The sequence below is a fragment of the Anser cygnoides genome, chromosome 1 (genome assembly GCF_040182565.1).
Source record: "Anser cygnoides isolate HZ-2024a breed goose chromosome 1, Taihu_goose_T2T_genome, whole genome shotgun sequence".
In the NCBI taxonomy this organism is placed as follows: Eukaryota; Metazoa; Chordata; class Aves; order Anseriformes; family Anatidae; genus Anser; species Anser cygnoides.
Genome location: NC_089873.1, coordinates 114,391,439 through 114,410,536, shown reverse-complemented (window position 1 = coordinate 114,410,536; position 19,098 = coordinate 114,391,439). Strand labels below are relative to the sequence as shown.

General features: G+C 42.8%; 1 long non-coding RNA gene across 2 annotated transcripts; it reads right to left on the bottom strand.

Moving 5' to 3' along the window:
* Positions 1-376: 376 nt before the first annotated feature.
* Positions 377-17,006, bottom strand: LOC106036035 (uncharacterized). Of its 2 annotated transcripts, XR_001207064.3 has the most exons (5): positions 16,636-17,006; positions 16,359-16,565; positions 11,543-11,623; positions 5,797-5,894; positions 377-3,537 (listed from the first exon to the last, which is right to left on the bottom strand). It is a non-coding gene; the product is annotated as an uncharacterized lncRNA (long non-coding RNA). The 2 variants fall into 2 exon arrangements; XR_007166021.2 differs by lacking the exon at positions 11,543-11,623.
* Positions 17,007-19,098: the final 2,092 nt, after the last annotated feature.

Here is a 19,098-nt window from a genome sequence, read left to right as displayed (position 1 = left end):
AGGCAACAGGTAAGCAAGTGCACTAGATGCACTTGGTGTGCAGGACTGAGGAACTGGAATTAAAAATGGGACTGTCCTGGGAATATGGTGGAGCTGAAGACTGGGCTTCTTTGTTATACCATGGTAAGGTAGGATTGAATTCCACAGTCATGTTGAATAATATAAGCAAAGTATTTAACACCTTCAACAAAGAAGTGAGTCCTGGTCACTGGACCTGAGAAACTGCTTGGTTTCAGGTAAAGCAGAGCACCTCACCTCCAAGGGAACAAGTAGAAACGGGGCTACTTTTCAGTAGCACCTTAGAGCAAGAAGGCAATTACAAACACTGCCTTGCCTGATGCAATATCTCTTCAGGCTGACACCTGAGAGACTGGAAACAAGTGGTGCTTCTTCAGGTACCCCCTCCAAATTATTCATGGTTCTCGGTAATTCAGAAGTTTCCAACTTAAATCTTGGAAAGAAAGAGACATTAATCATAACATCAGGCTTTCAGTTTGAAGTCATGTCTGGCTTTTTCAAAAGCCAGGGCCTTTATTTCGTCATTTAGAGTATTCTGCTCTTTAGAGCATAATAGCTAAAATTCCTGAGAATGGCATTTGCTGAGATTTTTCTGTAATCTTTTAATGCTTTCCAATACCCAGAGTACAATTAACATCATGCCTAATGGATATTGAATATCTGTAGTATTATCCCCCTCCCTCACCTACACTGTAGATGCAGTACTTCCACAGAACCTCCTCTGGGATGTTCATTCGAATGGCATTTTTAATTGCATTGCCTGGTACTGGGAGAGGGGTAATATGTTCTTATACAGACTAGCTGTGCTGCCTACATTCATGTGAAGAGCATAACAACAATCAAACTGACTTTCAGCTGCAGGTTTTTTAATACTTCCTGTTCTTCTTTGAGCAAAATCCACAGCTTGTCCCCAACTCTTCCTGTTGCTTCTACAATAACTGATGGTTTCCCATGAAGCAACATTTCAGATGTAAAAGATAAGATAAATTATACCTACTACATGTATCCTTCACCTCAAGAGAATCTTAAATAAAGATATCAGGTTAGTCTGCCTCATATCTCTTGCTTCACTGAGTGCACCTTTTAGTTTGTTTTCTTTTACCAAATTAGTTTTCAAAGAATCAAAGAGCTGAGCACTGATTGGAAAGGACTTCTGGAGATCATGTAGACCAAATTCTGCTCAGAACTGGGTCAGTCACAGCAGAGTTTTGGATTACTCCAAGGATGGAAATGCCACAGCCACTTTGGGTACCCTCACAATAAGTTTTTCGATTGATGTTTTTAAATGCAGTTTCCTGTGTTTCAGCTTGCGTCCACTGCCTCTTGTCCTGTCACTGGGACTTCCTTACTCTCCCCATCAGGTATTCCTATACATTTATAAGATTCCCCTGTCTTTTCTGAACAGTCCCACTTCTGTCAGTTTTCCCTTGCATGTCAGATGCTCCAAGCCCTTAACCATCTTAATGGCCCTTTGCTGGACTCACTCCAGTATGTCTATGTGTTTCTTAATTTCCTTAAGAAGTTAACAAGAAACTTTCATGCTTTTGAGCTCAGGATGGTAGATGTTTATGTTAGTAAGGAAACTTAAGACTATAGGTTCCTAGGTCATGTTCTTTCATCAAGAAAAGTCTTATTCACATAAACACCTCAGAAGTGATAAATGATTCCTCGAAGCTGAGTCTTTAAAGGAAGATCATCCTCTTGTTATCCTTATTTTACAGGTAATTTTCCCAACTTCTCTATCTTCACATATATGCCCCAACATGGTACAGTCTTCCAGGGTCATCCCAACAGGAACCTAGCAAGAAACTTGTCCCCATTCTCCTCTTTACCCTTTTAGATCTGGTAAACACATCTCTCATCTTTGCAGTCACGTTGTTTCTTCACACCTTTTTGGTTGCTTCTCCCTTGGAGACCCTGGATTCTGTTTGCCCCTTCTTCTTTTCCTCACCTTTTTAGCATAATGCCTATTTCCACTACCCATATTCTTTGTCCAAAGACTTTCTATCCCAGTCTTATTAAACTAGTGTTTTCCAGTCTCAGATACCCAGTATAATCCATTCCATTAAAGCACAGTTCCATGAAACAGGTTTCTGCACTCCTTTTATAGGTAACATGCTTCAAGTTCACATAGTTTTAGGAAACAAACATGCCTGGAAATATTTTTAGTCCCAGTTTCCATCTTTTTGGTTGTCTGATGGTTTCATGTCCTCTCATGTTACTTTTTATCAAAAAAAAACAAAAAACACCAAAAAAGACCAAAGAAAAAAACAAACCACCAACCAACCAACCAACCAAAAACACCACCACCACCACCACCAAACACACACACACATACACACAAAAAAAACAGAACAAACAAACAAAAACGCCAAAAAATACATTCCTTCTGCATGGCTGAAGAAGATCAGTTCACACTCCCTCCACCAGATTATTCATCCTGTTCTATTCACTGAACAAGTTGTCTGGGCCTGAGATAAAAATGAAGTTTTGAACCTATTGTGCCCAGTCCCATAGAAGTTGATTGGACATGGCTGAGAAATGGTATATCTTGGATACCAGTTTTCCTCACCAGCACAGGAGAGGTTGGTATGGGTGTTTATCACTAGACAGAAGGGTTAGAAATTGCTCGCACAAGTATTATGCCAAGACAGACACACTGCAGAATTTGTCTGCGCTGTTCTACACTGATCTAACTGCTAGCGATTTTAGTGGTTGCTATAAAAATCACACTAAAATCGTCTCACTCTTGCATGTCTGATTCAGTTTGCTTTTTCCAATAGGTTGTATGGAGTTTCCAACATTTTCCTTTCCCTTCATATCTCATTAGCCTTGATTACTGCTAAGCGCTTATTCTAACACACTGAATCAGTGATCTAATGCTGGAAGCTTGATTTCCAGAAACCAACTTACCAATTTTACCAATTTAATAATGACTGTGGTCTGTTAAATTTAGGAAAACATTATCCACCAAATTGATACAAACTCCAAGTATTTGCTTTGAGCAAAATCTTTGTCCAGCTGTAGACCAAACTTATCCTGACCTCTGAATATAACTTTTTTTTTTTTGTGTAGCAGATTTCAAAATGTATTCTGAGTTCATACTGGGGGAAAAAAAAGAAGAAAAAAGAACATATTTATAAATACAGAATGCGTCAAAATGGTTTTAAATTTTCCACTGTACACACCTACTTATTAGACAAAGTAACTCTGCATAATGGAAGCCACTGTATTTGAATTGGAGCAATTTTTCATCACAGGTAACTTAGAAAGAGATAATGTCAGTTCTTAAGTGCTTTTTACCCCAGTATATTGGCAAGTCTGTTGGTTAAATAGACAGTTACTCTTCCTGTGTCTCTTTTTCACCTGTCCATTGAAAATGCCACCAGAGCACCAGAGCTTGCAGTACCTCTCTGTAGAAGTTTCTGCATCCCGTGAAATTTCCTATTCATCTTCGGCTGACCTTTGGTGAAATCTGAGCTGCTTCTGCTTACCATTTCCTTCTAGGAGTGCCTCTACCTAAAAAGTAGATAAGTAAAGTAGATAAGTTTGCCATAGATGGTAGATGAGGAGTTGATAAGAGTCTCTGTCATCTTCACCACCAAACTGAAGGTAGTGCAGCATCCCTTGGACCTCTCTAAAGGAACAGTACCATATTCTACCTAATCCCTTAATTTAAAAAGTTAAGTCAAAGCCTATACACACCATCTTATTTTGGCTTCAGACCCTTTTTTGCCCATTTTCCTAGAGTTTGACTCTATACTTGGTTAACTTCTGCTAACTTCAAGAAGGACTGTGGTGGTAGGCCTCTGCATGGGTTTAACTCAATTGGTTTAAAATCACACTTTGAGTTAAATGGGTGCAACTGCTTTGTGTAGACAAGCCCTCAGAGGCACTTTGTCAGGCACATTGCCACTAATCCACCTACTGAGGTAATGTATCTTGCCCCAAGGGGAGCAACAGATTCCTCCCTGTTAATATTCAGATCTGTCAGAGTGGAGATGCCATAACACTGCCCTCACTTAAATCATTATCCAGTCTCCAGGTACATTATGTAGACTAAGTGATTGCAAAGTAGCTTTTTGGCTCATTATATTCTAAACTGGGCCCTGCAGAAAGCAAATACCCATTTGGTTGGGTTTAGGGCATTTGTTCAGTTATAGATCTCAGAGAAGTTTTCCTCTGTGAATCCAAGTGACTGCTAATATCCTTACAAATGATTTCTGCCTTTGGACAAGACTTACTTTTTGCATATATGTCAGACTATAAAGAACACTGCTTCCCTGGGGAGTGACCAGATTCTTCTCTGTCCAGGGGAACACCTGTCAGTCTTGGTGGGGGGGCTCCCAGCAGAAAAACGCTCACCTAGCCGACACCGCTGCGCAGTCAATTCCAGCACATACATATGCCTTGCCTTCAAAGTGCTTAACATTTCAGAAGCGAGCTTGTAGCAATTAGTGCTTGTTGTGTGATGGAGACTGCTGTGTTGACTGAGCCAATTAAGAGATCAATTAGTGCAGTGCAGAGTGCTTAGAGAGGTAGTCTTGGGTGACAACGGTCAGGTATTCAGTCCATACTCCGTACAGAACTGTGATCACTAAAGCTCGTTTAATGACTTTGTATTTAAAAGCGCACCAAAACACTTTTACGTACTGTCTGATTTTGTAGGTAAATCAGTTTTATGCTACTGTAGCCCATAGAATATTTTTTACACAGATAGAGTACTAAGTAGGGATTTCTATGAACTTGAAAAACTACAAGCAAATTCCAAGGCTGGTGTTTCTTTTTCCTGTTATGTTTAAAATTTTGTAAAAAATCAAAGATTATATGCTCTAAAGGCCCACTCTGACTTCTAGTGAAGTCTGTGCCTGGCCAAAGCATATCAGTATTTTCTTTACAGAAAAGAAAAGCGAAACCATGTCTTTATCATTTCAAGTTACGCTGGGGTTTAAGGTCTTGATTAGATAATTTGCCTCATTCAGCACTGGTCAGAAGTTTACAGATGAAAATACCAATTGGACATCAGTCCATCAGCTCTCTTTGGTTTCCTAGCCAAGCTGCTGTGGAACCTGGGCTTCTGAGTTCTGTGATTCCTGGATTGACTCACCATAGCAGGGTTTCAGGCATGTCACACAACACTGCTAGGAAGTCAATGTTTGTGGAAGTGGAGGCCAGCAGAGGTGAAACTAATAAGAAAGTCTCAGGAAATTATATATTTCAGAAACACCATGCATGTTTCCTTTTAGAAACAGTGTTTGGGGATTTCTGGGTCATGAGAAGGTCTTGAAAAATTGATGTAGGTCCTGACCAAACAAAACCACATAAATAAAGAAGAAAAAGAAGGCAAGGTATTATTAACCCTAAATCCTGCATTTTAGCCAGTTCTAATCTTGTTCCACTTTGAAATGTGTTTATATGTCTATAACAACCTTCAAAAATCAAAAAACAAAGGGGGCAAAGTTGAGCACTGACTTCATTTCACAGATAGTAATGCCAAACATAGTCTACTAAACTATTAAAAACAAAATAATTTTGCTCTCTTAAAAAAAATAAATTAATTCTCTTTATGCGGTAGAGTTTAAAACATAACATGGAAGATTCGATTTCACTTAGGTTTTAAAAACTATCAAGGACTGCTTGATTTCATATTTTTCCTTGCCCTGCTTAGAAACAGTAGGAAAAAAAAAAAAAAAAAGATTGTTTTGCATATAGTAATCCTTCATAATCTCAGGAAGACTTAAATTAAGATTTTAATGGATTCATTGTTTCTCAACCTACCACTTTCTTGGTGCTGCATTAACTAAACCACTCTTCCTGTATTCACAGAAAAGTACTCTCCTTTTCCTTTCCTGGAACTTCCTTTCTGGACACAAATTCTGGGGAAAGTGAACACAAAAGAGAACATGGAAGGTATACTTTATCCCAGAAGTTTTAAAGTATATGTTTTAAACAGTCTTATGAGACCAGAAACAGCAACAAAGAATCAAGGTTTAGACAATACCATAGCCCTCCACTGTATCTTACAGAAACAAACAAACAAACAAACGAACAAAAAAGTGTGGAAAACCAATATACTTAAATATTAATAGTAATGAGAGTAAGTGATTAATGAGGATGCAGCAATAACCAAGGATTTTCTCTTTCTCTCCCCACATAAGGAAAACAAAATAAAATAACGTTTAAATATAGTTTCTGGAGGTGCTTCATTTAGCACAGTGTTTAGATCCAAGGCTTTTATAGGCTTCGGTGAAAGATCTGTTCTGAATGAAGATAACTATGGAAAAAATAAGACTTTCTTATTGTGATCTCAGAGGATTATGCACAACACTATATACAACAAGATGCTTTCTCCAGGCATTTGTAACAGTACTTGTGGGAGGGGAGTACTGATCTAAGCAACATGAACCAGGCTCCCAGTGTGTTACAGCTACTTGATTACCATGCAATTTTGAAAAATTCTGACTGGGAGCCACATAACCACATATAAACATCTACATTGAGTCTTTTCTTCCTTGACTCCCTTTATAGTCACCAGAGGATTTGCCAATGCTGCTAAAAATAAGGAGAACAAGTTTAAAGCACCAGACTGCCGACCACTCCACATTCTTAATTCAGCTACATTTCCTCAGTTTCCTAACACTCACTCACTTGCCCCATTTTGGATAACTCCAACTGGCTATCTCAAAGGCAAGTTGGTTATAGAGGGAGCTATAGGGCTAGCTCTAAGCAGTGTGGACAGCAAGCAGCTTGATCCCCCTGGCCATGGGGCAGGGACTGTTCCCTTACTCTTCTGCTTGGTGGTACAAGCAGAGTCAGAGGCAACTAGAAGCAGCAGCCCTTCTGAAGTGTGTTTCCATTCATGCCAAAGTAGCTGTTTACAGCAGGTTGGATGACTCGTGCTCCTTATGTCTCAGTTTCTACAAAACGGGTAATGATATGAAATAGTACATAACCACGCTGACAAAGAACAGTGAGTGCTTTGGGTGAGAAACGCACCACCTAAAGAGAAAGAAACCAGAAAATCCCAAGTGATAAAAATTAAGATCAACATTCTAGCAGCTACCACACAGTCATTTCTTAGCTAATATTTAAGAGGCAAATTTGCATAACACCATTTTGTGAGTTACTGGGCTCAGGGAGTGGGTTTGGTGCAGGCAGCCTGATGCAGCAGGGCTGCAAAGAGCAGGCCAAGGTTAAGCTGAGGGTCTAGACCGCGTGGTGTGGGGACAGGGTCCCAGGAGCTGAAATTGCACTTTCTATGCAGGGCACCAAGCCCTCTCCTTCTGTAATAGGTATTTCTGTTTGGTGTTGTAGCAAGTATGTTCACGGTATATCACAGACTGGTTCAGTAGAGAAAAAGAATGTCCACAGCCTTTCAATGTCCACATGAATTTTAAGATCACAAACCCTGGCTTTGAAAACACATGTTTGGCTTACCATGAAAGTGGACTGTAGAAAAACAAAACAGCCATTCCATGACACACAGTCACTGGCTTTATTTTATTATTATTTTTTTTTCTTCTCAAGAATCAAGGAACAGCCAGGCGTGGTTTCAGAAGGCATTTCTTATTGCATCCGGCCAAAAGATGTTGTAATATTTACACTAGTACACAGTTGTTGGCCTAAAAACTATTGTGTAGGGAGTCAGAATGGGAATACAGATTCAAATGCAGCACCAAATAAATAAAGTTTCATTAATGCATGGCTCAGTGAGAAGAACATTGGCCGGGGACTCAAACGGCCGATGTCTCTGTAGGTCCTTTCAGCGGACTTCAAAGCACACTCACGGTGCCGGCCCACCCGCCGCCGGCGGTGTTTCCACCCCAGTGCACAGGCCAGGCTCCAGGCAGTGTCCCAAGGGGCACAGGCGCCTGTTCCTGTCCCACCCGGCTGCCTGAGGTGCCTGCAGCCAGGGTGACAAGGGGCACACAATGCTACAGGGAGAGGGATGGCAGCGTGATGGCCAGGCTTTCTGGGGGGCTGCACACCACGCTGCGAGGCACTGCCACTCACTGCAGTTGCCACCCATGACAGAAGGCATGGTGGCATGCACAGGGGTGCCTGGTGTCCCCACAGGCTCCTCATGCCACCAGGACACTGGAATCCCACGTGAGGCATCCATCGGAGCGTGTGATTGTGTGTCCCTCCGTTCAGACACAGTGATGAGCAGAAACTCTTCAGGCCCATGACCAATAGATGGCAGGCAAATCTTAGGCCTGTCGTGCAAAACGGTGATGTCCCACAGGCTGACTGCACTGGGAGCTGGTGGGACCGTGCTGTCACCTCCCACTAACGCCAGGGCTGGCCTGAAGGCCTGTGGTGGTCACTGCATTGTGCCAGTGGTCAGGGAGCCCCTCTCCCAGGCTGAGATCGCCCTGTCTGGTCCCTGCCGTAACAGCATCTTATCCCAGGGACACCTGCACTCGACTTCGCAGTGCACTCCTCTCGTGCTTTCCAGCTTGTCCCTGTTCTGCCTTTATTCTGGAGTAACTAGGCTCTAAATGGGGCAACACAGAAAGACGGGATCAGCATGATTCCCACCCTACATTTCATCCTAACTCTCTTGAGAATGGCATTTTTCTGGCCACTCAACATTACAGTCACGTAGCTATTTTTCATGGCAGAGAGCTTTAAGACCCAGCCCACCCCAAACCAAATGAACAAAAAGCCCATGGAAAGTACCGTAAAATTAATATTTTCATTTTAAAAACTCCCCACTTTCAACTTTTAAACAAAATTCATGACTCTTAAAGCATATGATAATTGTTGATTTTTCCTTAGTCCCTGTTTCACAGACCTTGCCTGTGAAGACGGCATAAAGACAGGACCAAGCAAGTGTCCTGACCACAATGTTAGCGCACCTTTAGGCAGGGCGAAACAAAGGTTGAACTGGAAATCGGGAAAAAAGCCACATGTTTTTCCAGACAATTAAAGCACAAGGGAAAGTTTGTTTTCTAAGTAAAGCTTTCCCATATATTAAAAAAGGGAGGGGGATAATTTTAGCTTTTTTAAGTGCTTTCTTAAGAATACTCTGCTGTTGTACTCAATAAGAAACTGAATTAAATGTTTTCCTGAGCATGTGGCATGCCAAAACATTATTTCAACTTCAATCTGTTTACTGTTTCTGCTGAAATTCATTTTAATACAGGCTGCCTTTTCCTCAGCACGCTAAATAGCTCACAAGGCACCGTGCGTGCTTGTGTGTGCATAGGGAAGATACACAGATGTGTGCATACAGCACACATAGAGGGGTTTGTGAGCATTGGCACGTGTATGTGTGTGTGTGTGGAGATGGGTGGGAAGCTGGGAGTTTTCTGTAGTCATTGTCATGATATGTGCTCCCTGATAACAACACCTAACCTGATGTAGGGCTTCTAACCAGAGAAGGTCAGAATTATTATCACCCCTCTATTGCAGAGGTGGGAACACTGGAAAATAAACAAACAGCTGGAGGTCACCCATAAAGCCTGCGAATGTGGGTAGGTAGAGAACAAAGATTTCCTCATCCCCTGAGCTGCAGGGCAGTGTGTGCTTCCCACAGAGCCTAAAGACACTCAGCATCACAACAGAGCACAGATGTATCAAGTCTATAGTCTCTACAGTGCATAAAAACCAGCCCCAAAAATACACTGAAAAACACATTGTGCAATTATCGGCACTTCCCTCTGCAGATGAAAGAGTACAGAAGCAGATGAACAGAGCAGTGTGACTGAGAGCCCCTTGGGTGTTCGGCATGAGGACTGGGACCCGTGGGTAGCCAGCAAAAAGTACTTGAGGTCAAAAAGAGGAACTCGCAAGTGGTTTGAGCTGGGTGTTTGGATGACTTCACTGCTCACATATTGTTTTCAGTGAAGGCACATGCAACCTAGCAACTATCACTCACTATGAAGAAAAAAAATTATTTGAGCTTATATGGATGTATATGAATTCAAAATATAAGTGGACGTAGGTGAATTTGAAATATGCCTAATTCACATGCAAAACTCAGACTCGTCTGTTCCCAACATTAGAAAAGTCCAACTTACAAAGTGTGAATTTTCAGAAAGTCTTTTTTCTACATTTCTACATGCCATTTCTACACCTCTAAAAATTAGAAATGATCTTCATTTGGAAACGAAAATAGTATTTGCCACAAGTTGGGGTGAATCTGGTCCCAGGTTTTGCAAATCAATTCAGGCTTTATAAAAATATACTGGAAATGTTAGCCCCAGTCTCTAAGCTGTTCAAAATTGGATGCAAATGCTTGCATTTTAGGCTTTGTTCAACTACCAACGTGGCTGAGGGATAATCTCATGTTAGGTGTAAAACTCTCCCCACTGCCGCTTGGGAAACTAAATATCGCTTAGTCTTATGTAACCTGAAACATGTTTCATCAGGCAGGTGAACACAGTGCTGAGAGTTCAGCAGCAGTTTACCTTTTGAGGGGGAGGAACCATTCATTATGTCTTGCAGCCCCAGAGATAGGCCCTGCTGAAAGATGTCTCTAATTATGCCTAAGCACTACTCCGAGACAAGCCAAAAGGTTTGAAGGTATAGCTACGGCTGTGACAAGCCAAACATTTGTCTTAGCCCCAAGACGCAAAAAAAACCACCATTGGATCTTTGGAACGGAGCGTGCAGGAGGAGAACATGAGAAGTGCAGAGAGCGTCGTGCATGTGCGTGTGGGCACAGGCGCACAGATCCGTGCATGCAGGTAAGGTCACTGTGACCGCCAGGAAGCAGTGCCAGACACTTTTCAGTGCTTTGGCTCTGTCCCGACTTCTCTCTCATTCATGGGCACGGAGCCGAGACAGAGCCAGGTTTTCAGCTGCAGCCAGACTTAATGCTTCATTACTTTGCCCACCTCTACACAGGATATAGCATTTTTAACATTAGCAGTTAGCATTATAGGCTCTCATAAATTATCCTGGGCCTCTACTGCTGAAAATATGTTCCAGTGCATGGCCTGTCCGTCCCCTGGCCCGTGAGGTGTGTGGGATGCCGGCTTTGTGAACCGTGGCTGTTTCTCTACTACAGCCTCCACTCAATCTCCGTTCAGGGCCTTTGAACTGGGAGCAGTAAATGTTTGCCTGCTGCTAGTGTAGATTTCCCATGTGATGCACTGGGATAACGTGAAACCTGCTAGATGTGAGCGGCTCATTTTGTGCTCCAAATGGAAATCTGGAGGATGGGAGCAAGCACTTCTCTAGCCAAAGAAAGAGCAGGCTCAGCTGAAGAAAAGCCATTGCTGGACATGCCAAGGGGTAATAAACACATTCCTTTTTAGAAGGAGAAAGGGAAGGGCAAGGAGCAGGTCTAGGGTGTGCAAGTAGTTTAAAGTCACTGACGAGCTAACACCCACGCAGATGAGGGAGAGAGAGAGAATGCCAAAGGCCACCCTTCATTTTACAGCCAATTAGTGGCTTGCAAGCTTCTACGCATCCCTGCAGGACCAGATTCCCTGCTTCAGCCACAGCCACCAATGAAGGATGACACACGAGGTGCTCTACCTCAGAAGCATCCCCAGGAGGCTTTATGACTCACCGCACACGTCTGCGAGTTACAGCTCCTTTCTTCCTCTTCTTCTTTCTCTTCAGGACAAGGAGCTTGCCAAGAGCACCTTACCTTTAAGGACAAGAGGAGGGTGGCATCATCACTTTTCCCTTCAGTATCCACATGGATGCTCTGATCTCACTGCTGCCCTGCCCTAAGGTTTTAGCATGCACTTTGAGGCCAATGAACTCACACACTGAGTTCATGGGCACTGCAAAAAATGTCCTTCTCATCAGCTGTGGTGGAGCCAGAGGGCTTTTGGCTACTTCTCAGCTTTAACTAGTTCTCGGGAAGTTCACAGCAGCAAGAGGAAACTAAGAGAAAAATGTTCAAAAGACTGATTTTTCCCCAGAAACCCACAAAAGGAGTAACGGGCATGCTGAGCAGTATTGTCTGGGGCTTCGAGGTGGAGAGCTGATCATCAGAGCCCAGTGTGCTGAAGGAACTCCCAGCTTAATACCATGGAAGGACACTCATGGGCTGCAGAGATGTTGTGAGGATAAGTGGCTGCCTGATGAGATTTTCCAAGCTGCTTGTGGGGAGGGTCAAAGAAAGCCTGCCATTTGGAGGAACTGGCAAAAGTATGAGCAGACTGTGTGAATGAGAAGAAACCCTGGGTGGAGTTATGCCACAGGAGGATGCACAGGACATACCTGGAAAGAAAACTCAGGGGCTGTAAGAAAAGGTGCAGTGGATAACTAGTCTACAAAGGGGGTGGGTGGGGGGTGGCCAGAAGAGCAGCTGATGTGTAGGCCCTGTCTGCTATTTGGCAGAAAGGAAAACTGTCAAGAAACTGATGGACTATTTCCTACCAGAGCTCCAGTGACAACAGCTTGGCTTTTCACTGAGAGAAAAAGAAAAATAGCACCCTGAACTTCTACCTTCTCCCAGGGTGCTTTCTGTTCTTGTCCTCAAAACTAGAACGGTACTTTGTGCTCAAAATTTTAATTAAAAACTAGAGACAAACAGCCTCCACATCAGTTACAGAAATTTTGCATTCACAGCAGACTTTGGTTTTCATCATATGACATGCTTTTATAACCAGCTCAGTTAACATTTTAATTTTAAAATGTAGTTAACACTTCGAGGAGCGCTGCTCCTTTTCAAATGATGGAATGCATGTATAACCTCAGAGGCTTATGTTTGTATTTATTTTGACCAGCACAGCTCAAAAAAAAAAACTTTTGGCACACAAATTGCATGTTTTTCCCTGGGGAACAGAATACAGTAAAAAAAAATTATTAATAATAATAATAAAATGATAGCAAGTCATATACCTGAGTGTCAAGGACATCATTGGGAAGCCAGTAGAAGGAGCAAAGAAATGGGAGGTGATGGTGGTAGAGAGTAAAAAGACAGAAGTGCTGGGACTTCAGAATATGAAAAGCAAAGCTTTTGGAAAGAAGAATCAGCCTGCACGTGATTGTTAGGCATGGTCTCAGTGGATAGATCCTGTATTTTTCACCCCTCTGAGGCTTCTAGCTGTATTTTTGGCACTGACCTTTACTCAGGAGAGATCCCAACTTTGCATGCTTAACACTTTGTTTGGCAGCTACTACCTCTAGTGCATGCTGAGGAACGTGTTGAATAGCAGGATTTCTTGTTCCTTTTTGAAACAACAATATACAGAAGCTATAACGGGTGCTCTGGCCATCTCTGTGAGAGTTAACTATATCAGAAATGGGTGGAAAATAACCTTCTCCACATGGAATATGCTGCCTTGGAGAGACAAAAGACTTCATTAAAACCAGACTCACCAGAGCTTTCTTTAAAAATTTTATAGCCGTTCAAATGTAAAACATATTTAACAATGGCTCTTTTGCAATGTTATAAGCTTATTTATTAGACTATGTGTGTTCATAAATCATCCTTTTATCCTCCTTTTTATTTTTCCAAATTAACACATTTTCGATAAAAGAGATTACAAGAGAGATGATGAAGTGCTAGATTCTATCTCTCGCATCTTTTGTGTTCCTAAAGAAAAATCATTAAAAAAAAAATATAGAATAGGGCAAACATCACAAAGCTTTGCTGATGGTAGTGATCAGGAAGGGTAATAAGTCTGTCTTGTCTGTTCTCATACTCCTTTCCCCGTCCTTTTTTGGCCAATATTCCAGCAAATGAGCTACAGTATTATGAATGCATACAGTGTACTTAGGATGTGGTTCTTGTCGAGGCTCTCCCTCTGCACAGTTGCTTGTGGAAGTCTCGATACAGCAGGCAATGTCAGATAATAGGGCCAAGAGACATTTTCCATGATAAAACCCAAGATTTCTGTTGCTTATAGCTTAGTCATGTGCTAGAAACAAGTGCTATAAATTTCACAGTTTTCCAGTAGCAAACACAGAGAACAACAGTGCCTTTTAATCACCCCGTCAGCTGTGCAGTCCAAATGCCACACTGCTACTGAGGAAATCCAGTCCTGAGAGAAAAGCTATATCACGCATCTTTTGTGACCATTGGCACAGAGATAAGCGCAAGCTAATCTACGGCTGATGACTGAACATGTCTGAGAACCAGTTAAAGGATTTGGCAGTCTCCATGGGTTAAAAATCCCCATTCTAGCTTGAAGCAGTGGAGGGTGTTGTCTATGTTGGGAAGTATGTTAATGCACGCCTAACAGGGCATAGGATCCCACTGCAGTACAAGGTAAGCAGTGCCCTCCATTGCATGACTGGGGTCTCCATTGGGGTGTTATATGTTTCTTTTTGGAGAGGCTTTTCTCTGCTACCAACTATACAAGTAGGACTGGCTTCCTAACCTGGTGCCCCAAAGAGGTGCCCAAGTTAGAAGGGATGGATCTATCCCCTTGGGACCTTAAATCGAGGAGGCAGGGACCAACCCCTTGCTCAAGCAAGGACACCTAGATGGTAGCTTCTGCCTTGACTGAACATAGCCCAGTTTATTGTGACAACTCTGGGGAGCTGCCCAAAATTGTATTTGCTGGCTGTTTCTGCTATGGCAGGCAGAGGCAGAGGGGTGGGCTAGAGAGGGAGGCTGATACACTGTCCTTCAGACTCAGCTAAATCCCTGGATGCCAGCCAAGGGCATCTCATTGTGCACCTCTCAAGGGATGCAAAACCTTGCCCTGTACAGAGAGCTCAACTTGGAAAACAGGAGAGAAGAAAAAGCAAATGTAACTTTTACAACATTGGCTTTGAATTAATCATCCTTGTCCTGGTTGGAAAGACTGAGAGGAAAAAAAAAAGTAAAATTGGACTGTCTGACCTTTCCATTAACTTTTTGGCCTCACTTGTCATCCTTTCCACAGCACTGATTCCCAGAGCTGCTGGTGGCTCTGCAGGCACCACCTGAGGCTACTGCTGCCACAGGCACCCCTTTGATGTGAAGCCCAAAGGGGAAAGGGGAACAGTGGCTGTACCTACCACTGGGAGCTGGAAAAACAGCAGCACGAAGGCAGACCCTGTGTCCCCTGTCCTCTCCTGGCAGCTCATGCATATCAGGGGATAGGGCTGTGCTTCCGAAGTGGCTCAGTCTGCTTGGGATGCTGGGGAGAAAAACTCACTCCCTCGGGCCCAGAGACAACAGGGGAGATGGCTCCTGGGCAATGGGATCCCTGTCCACCTCCTTTGTAGCCCAAGACAGCAGCCTCACACAGCTGTGACATGTTTTTAATAAATGTTTGCATTTTTTAAGCTGCTTCTACAGAGGATCTTTCCAGTTACTGGTGTGGTGCCTGAAAGTGAGAGCTTTGGTGGGACCCAGTCAGTTAACAGGAGCAAGTGAAGTACTGAGAAACATTGGTGGCCCCCTTCTAACAGCGCAAGTCCTTGCATGAGCCCAAAGGATGACCACTTTAGTGGGAAGACCAACTCCCCTGTAAAATCCTGCAGCAAACAAGAATTTTAATTCAGCCTTACAGGCAGGTTTTTTGCTCAGTTGTGCTTCCTGTTAGCGATTTGATAATTGATATCTCTGGCCACTGATTTACATTGCTTTCTTCCTTAAATAATCAAGACTACAACAAAACCCACCAAACTCCCCAGCCCAATTAGAGCTGTATTCACACAATTTACAGATTAGCATTTTTGAAATGCTCATCCTTAGCCCAGAGAATGGGGCTGCAGCAACTTCCAATTATACAGAGCAATTAGAGAAGATCATCAAGACATTCTGAGGTCTCATTAGGGAAAGTGTTGGTTGTTACAGGCATCTTCACAGATTACAGCAGTGTCTAGGGCCCGCGTCACCCCCCCGCAACACACATGCTCTTTTCGAGGAGTTGGACCATGACTCGCTCCTGTTGAAACAATGGTCAATGCTCTCACAGAATAGGCTTAGATTGGCTTATTCTAAAGAAATGATGATTTTTTTTTTCACACCATCAAATACCTTAAAGCAGAGAAAAAACAGAATTTATCTGTGCTTTCAGTTTCATAATTGAGTATCCTTTGGTAGGCAAGGACAATATCCAAGGCAAAATTCTTGGGTATTTCCTTAGAGGAAAATATGAACAACCTGTTCCTCATGGTGGGAAATGCATATTTCCATGACAAAAGAGCTTAAATGAATAAAAATAGAATTTTCTTATAATGTTGTTCGTGTTTAATCAGCATGTAGAGTGCAGCAGCTTTTAAACTCAAAGCAGGGAATCCTGCTACAGTTCTTGTGCTTTTGCTTGGGGGAACAAGGTATTGGGGATCAGAGACAAAATAATGAATGTGTAAATGGTCAAATTTTCAGATCAGTTTGGAGGCTTGAAAGGGATGCAAGTCACTTCTAAGACTCATCATGCCTTTCTGCACCGGGGTGAATCCCCCCCTGAGAATATAAAGATCTGCAGTACCTTAGAGTGCAGTGGGGTCAGCTCAGGGCCTCAGCATAAACAGGTTAAGCAGTTATGCTGGCTGCTAGCTGAGCAGAAATATATTTTTTCCTCCAACCAATCGGACAGTTCTGTGCTCCACAGCAGATGAAGCAGTTTGTGTGTGGCAGCTGGAACAGCTGAGGAAGGTCTTGCTGGAAGTGGCAACCCACACTGAGGAGCCAAGTCCTGGGGGCAAAAAGAAACATGTACAGGAATTTGCAATGGCACAGCAGAGTCACACAACACGTACCCTGACCTGCCCAAATCATCTGAAGTGACTCCTATCGTGCAGTCATGCAAGGTCCAACAGACTCTGACTAATGATGCCGTCGGCTGATCCTTGAGACGTTCCTCCTGCTGTCTGTCCCATGCATGGCTGCCATCCTCCGCAGGGCATGGCATGGTTGCTCGGTCGTGCTGCCAGCAATGCAGGTAATGATGCTTTGCTGTTAAGGTTACCTAAACACCTCAAAAGCTGGGGAAGCTGCAGATGCAGAAGGCAGAGGTGCAGCTGGGGGGAAGAAGGGGACCATTGCGGGGTGGTCGCCAGCAGAGAGTCCTCTCACAGTCCAAGGCAGAACCTGCTGAAGGTGTCAACTTCACTTTTTTCTGCTCTTTACAGGATATCTAAAAAGCCCTTTCTTCAGTGATATCACACTGTAGTTTGTGATGTCACCTTCTGTCACCAGGGACTGCTGATGGCATCAGAAGAAGTGGTCCCAGGAGTGAGCAGAGTGTCAAACTAGTCAGTTTGTGTTAGAAGAAACCACTGGTGTTTCTACAGCTGTCTGGAATACTACATTCTCACAAACCAAACTGAAACCAAAACCAAAACCTGAACCAAAAATGTTTCTCTGAGAATATTTTTGAGACTATTTCTGTTCTAGCTCAAGGTGACAGGAAAGATCACTGCTGAGAGATGTGTTCAAGAAGCTACATATTGTACACGGCAACTTAACAGAAAATGTGATGTACGAAGCTGCAGAAAAAAAAATGAAAATTCCCTGTCCAGGTAGAAGGTGATTCCTTATTAACTATGTCTATATGCAGATAGACAGACAAACATTTTTTTTTGTAGGATAATTCCAGAATACCTATTCAGTAGGAAATTAATGAAGTCTGAAGGAAAGTTTAAGGTGGCATCATTGCTTAGGAAGTCACTTTTCACAGGAATAATTACTTGTGTTTCTCTGTATTTATGTTGGTGCTTACATACCCTGCCGTTGTAGCAGGATTGGGTTGTGCAATTTGCTGCTGCTGGTTGTCATGGAGAACATTGCACAAAGCCAGACAGAGAAGAGATAAGAGCAGAGGTTTGCAGTGATATTTTGGTTCATTTTGGAATGCTGTATTTAAGTTTAGGGAGAAAAATTATGGGAAAAGCAAAACAAATTATTACTGGCAGTGCTCTTTCTTAACTTCAGAAGACAGAGGAATGGGGGAGGGACTGCAAACTGTAAACAAGCCATCCTATCTGCAGCCATGACTAGTGTGAGCGGCATTCTTTAGGAGTTCAACCTTGAATGGTCCTCGGGGATCAGGTTTCTGGCATATTGCACTCCTGATGCTATGAGAAAATCAAGTTCAAAAATGTTGCATTAGCAGCATGTCTCGGTGTTGACATCTTCACTTTAATCCACTCCCCTGTGGGTCACGATGTACCTTCTTGCTGGTTATTGCCAAACGTGTATTTATACAGTACCTGTAGCATGGATATATAGATCTTGTTTAAAAGCAGAGGGCAAATTTTGACTTTAATTCTACACTTCTCTGCTCCTCCATAAGGTGCTGGCTTGCCCTAAGGGCAGCGTCCCTGAGGTTATTTCCATGCATGATGCACTAGAAACAGCAGGCATGCCTGGGTGCCAGGTGCTGGACCAGGCGCACTGAGCCCATGCCTCTTTCCTCTGGGATGCATCTGCATCTCCAGCCATGAGGGCAGGCTTCCTGGATACCTCTGGATGTCTTCCCAGGGAGCACTGGATGCATGGATATAAAGAAAGAAAAAATGAGAGGAAAATCTTGCTGGCAGAAGCACAGTTTGATGCTAAAACTGGAACATGCCACTCTATCTGTCCTCTCACCCTTGTTGGTTTGTGCCACAAAACAAGGTACCTTCTAATGTGGACAGGGGCTGAAATCTGAAGGATAGGAGATCAAAGTTTCCCAGCAATTTAAAGTCATGCTTTCCTGCACATCAGGCTTGGGGAGGAAGGCAGCAAACCTTTTTGGAAATTTAGAGCAAGAAAATTCTTTAACAAAAAGTGCATATATTTCATATGAATCATCTCATTGACTCAGCTGAGACAAAACAGAGGTATTTGTTTTCCAGACTGGTATCTTCAAAACTGTCTACAGTTTTGGGTATTGATTCTGACTTCAGGAAGTTTTTTCTGTTCCTTCTATCACCATGAGACAGGATTAAATTACAATTGATTTTATTATGGATTAAATATGTTTTTGCTGGATTAATTTCTAATGAAAGTACAACTGCTTTGAAAATTTACCTTACCACCAAGCCCAACATCTATAAATTAGAATTAATGGTTTGTTGAATATAATCCACCGGTTTGTTTCTCTGCTTTCTGTGATCCGTTCCCACCTCTGCCTTTGCAGTTTTCAAAAATAGCAGCGGATTGTTTTTTTAAGTGCCTGAGAGTTTTGGAAACCTTACTAATCCGAAGGGGAATTGGACGGCTACCTCCCTCCAACAGCTTTG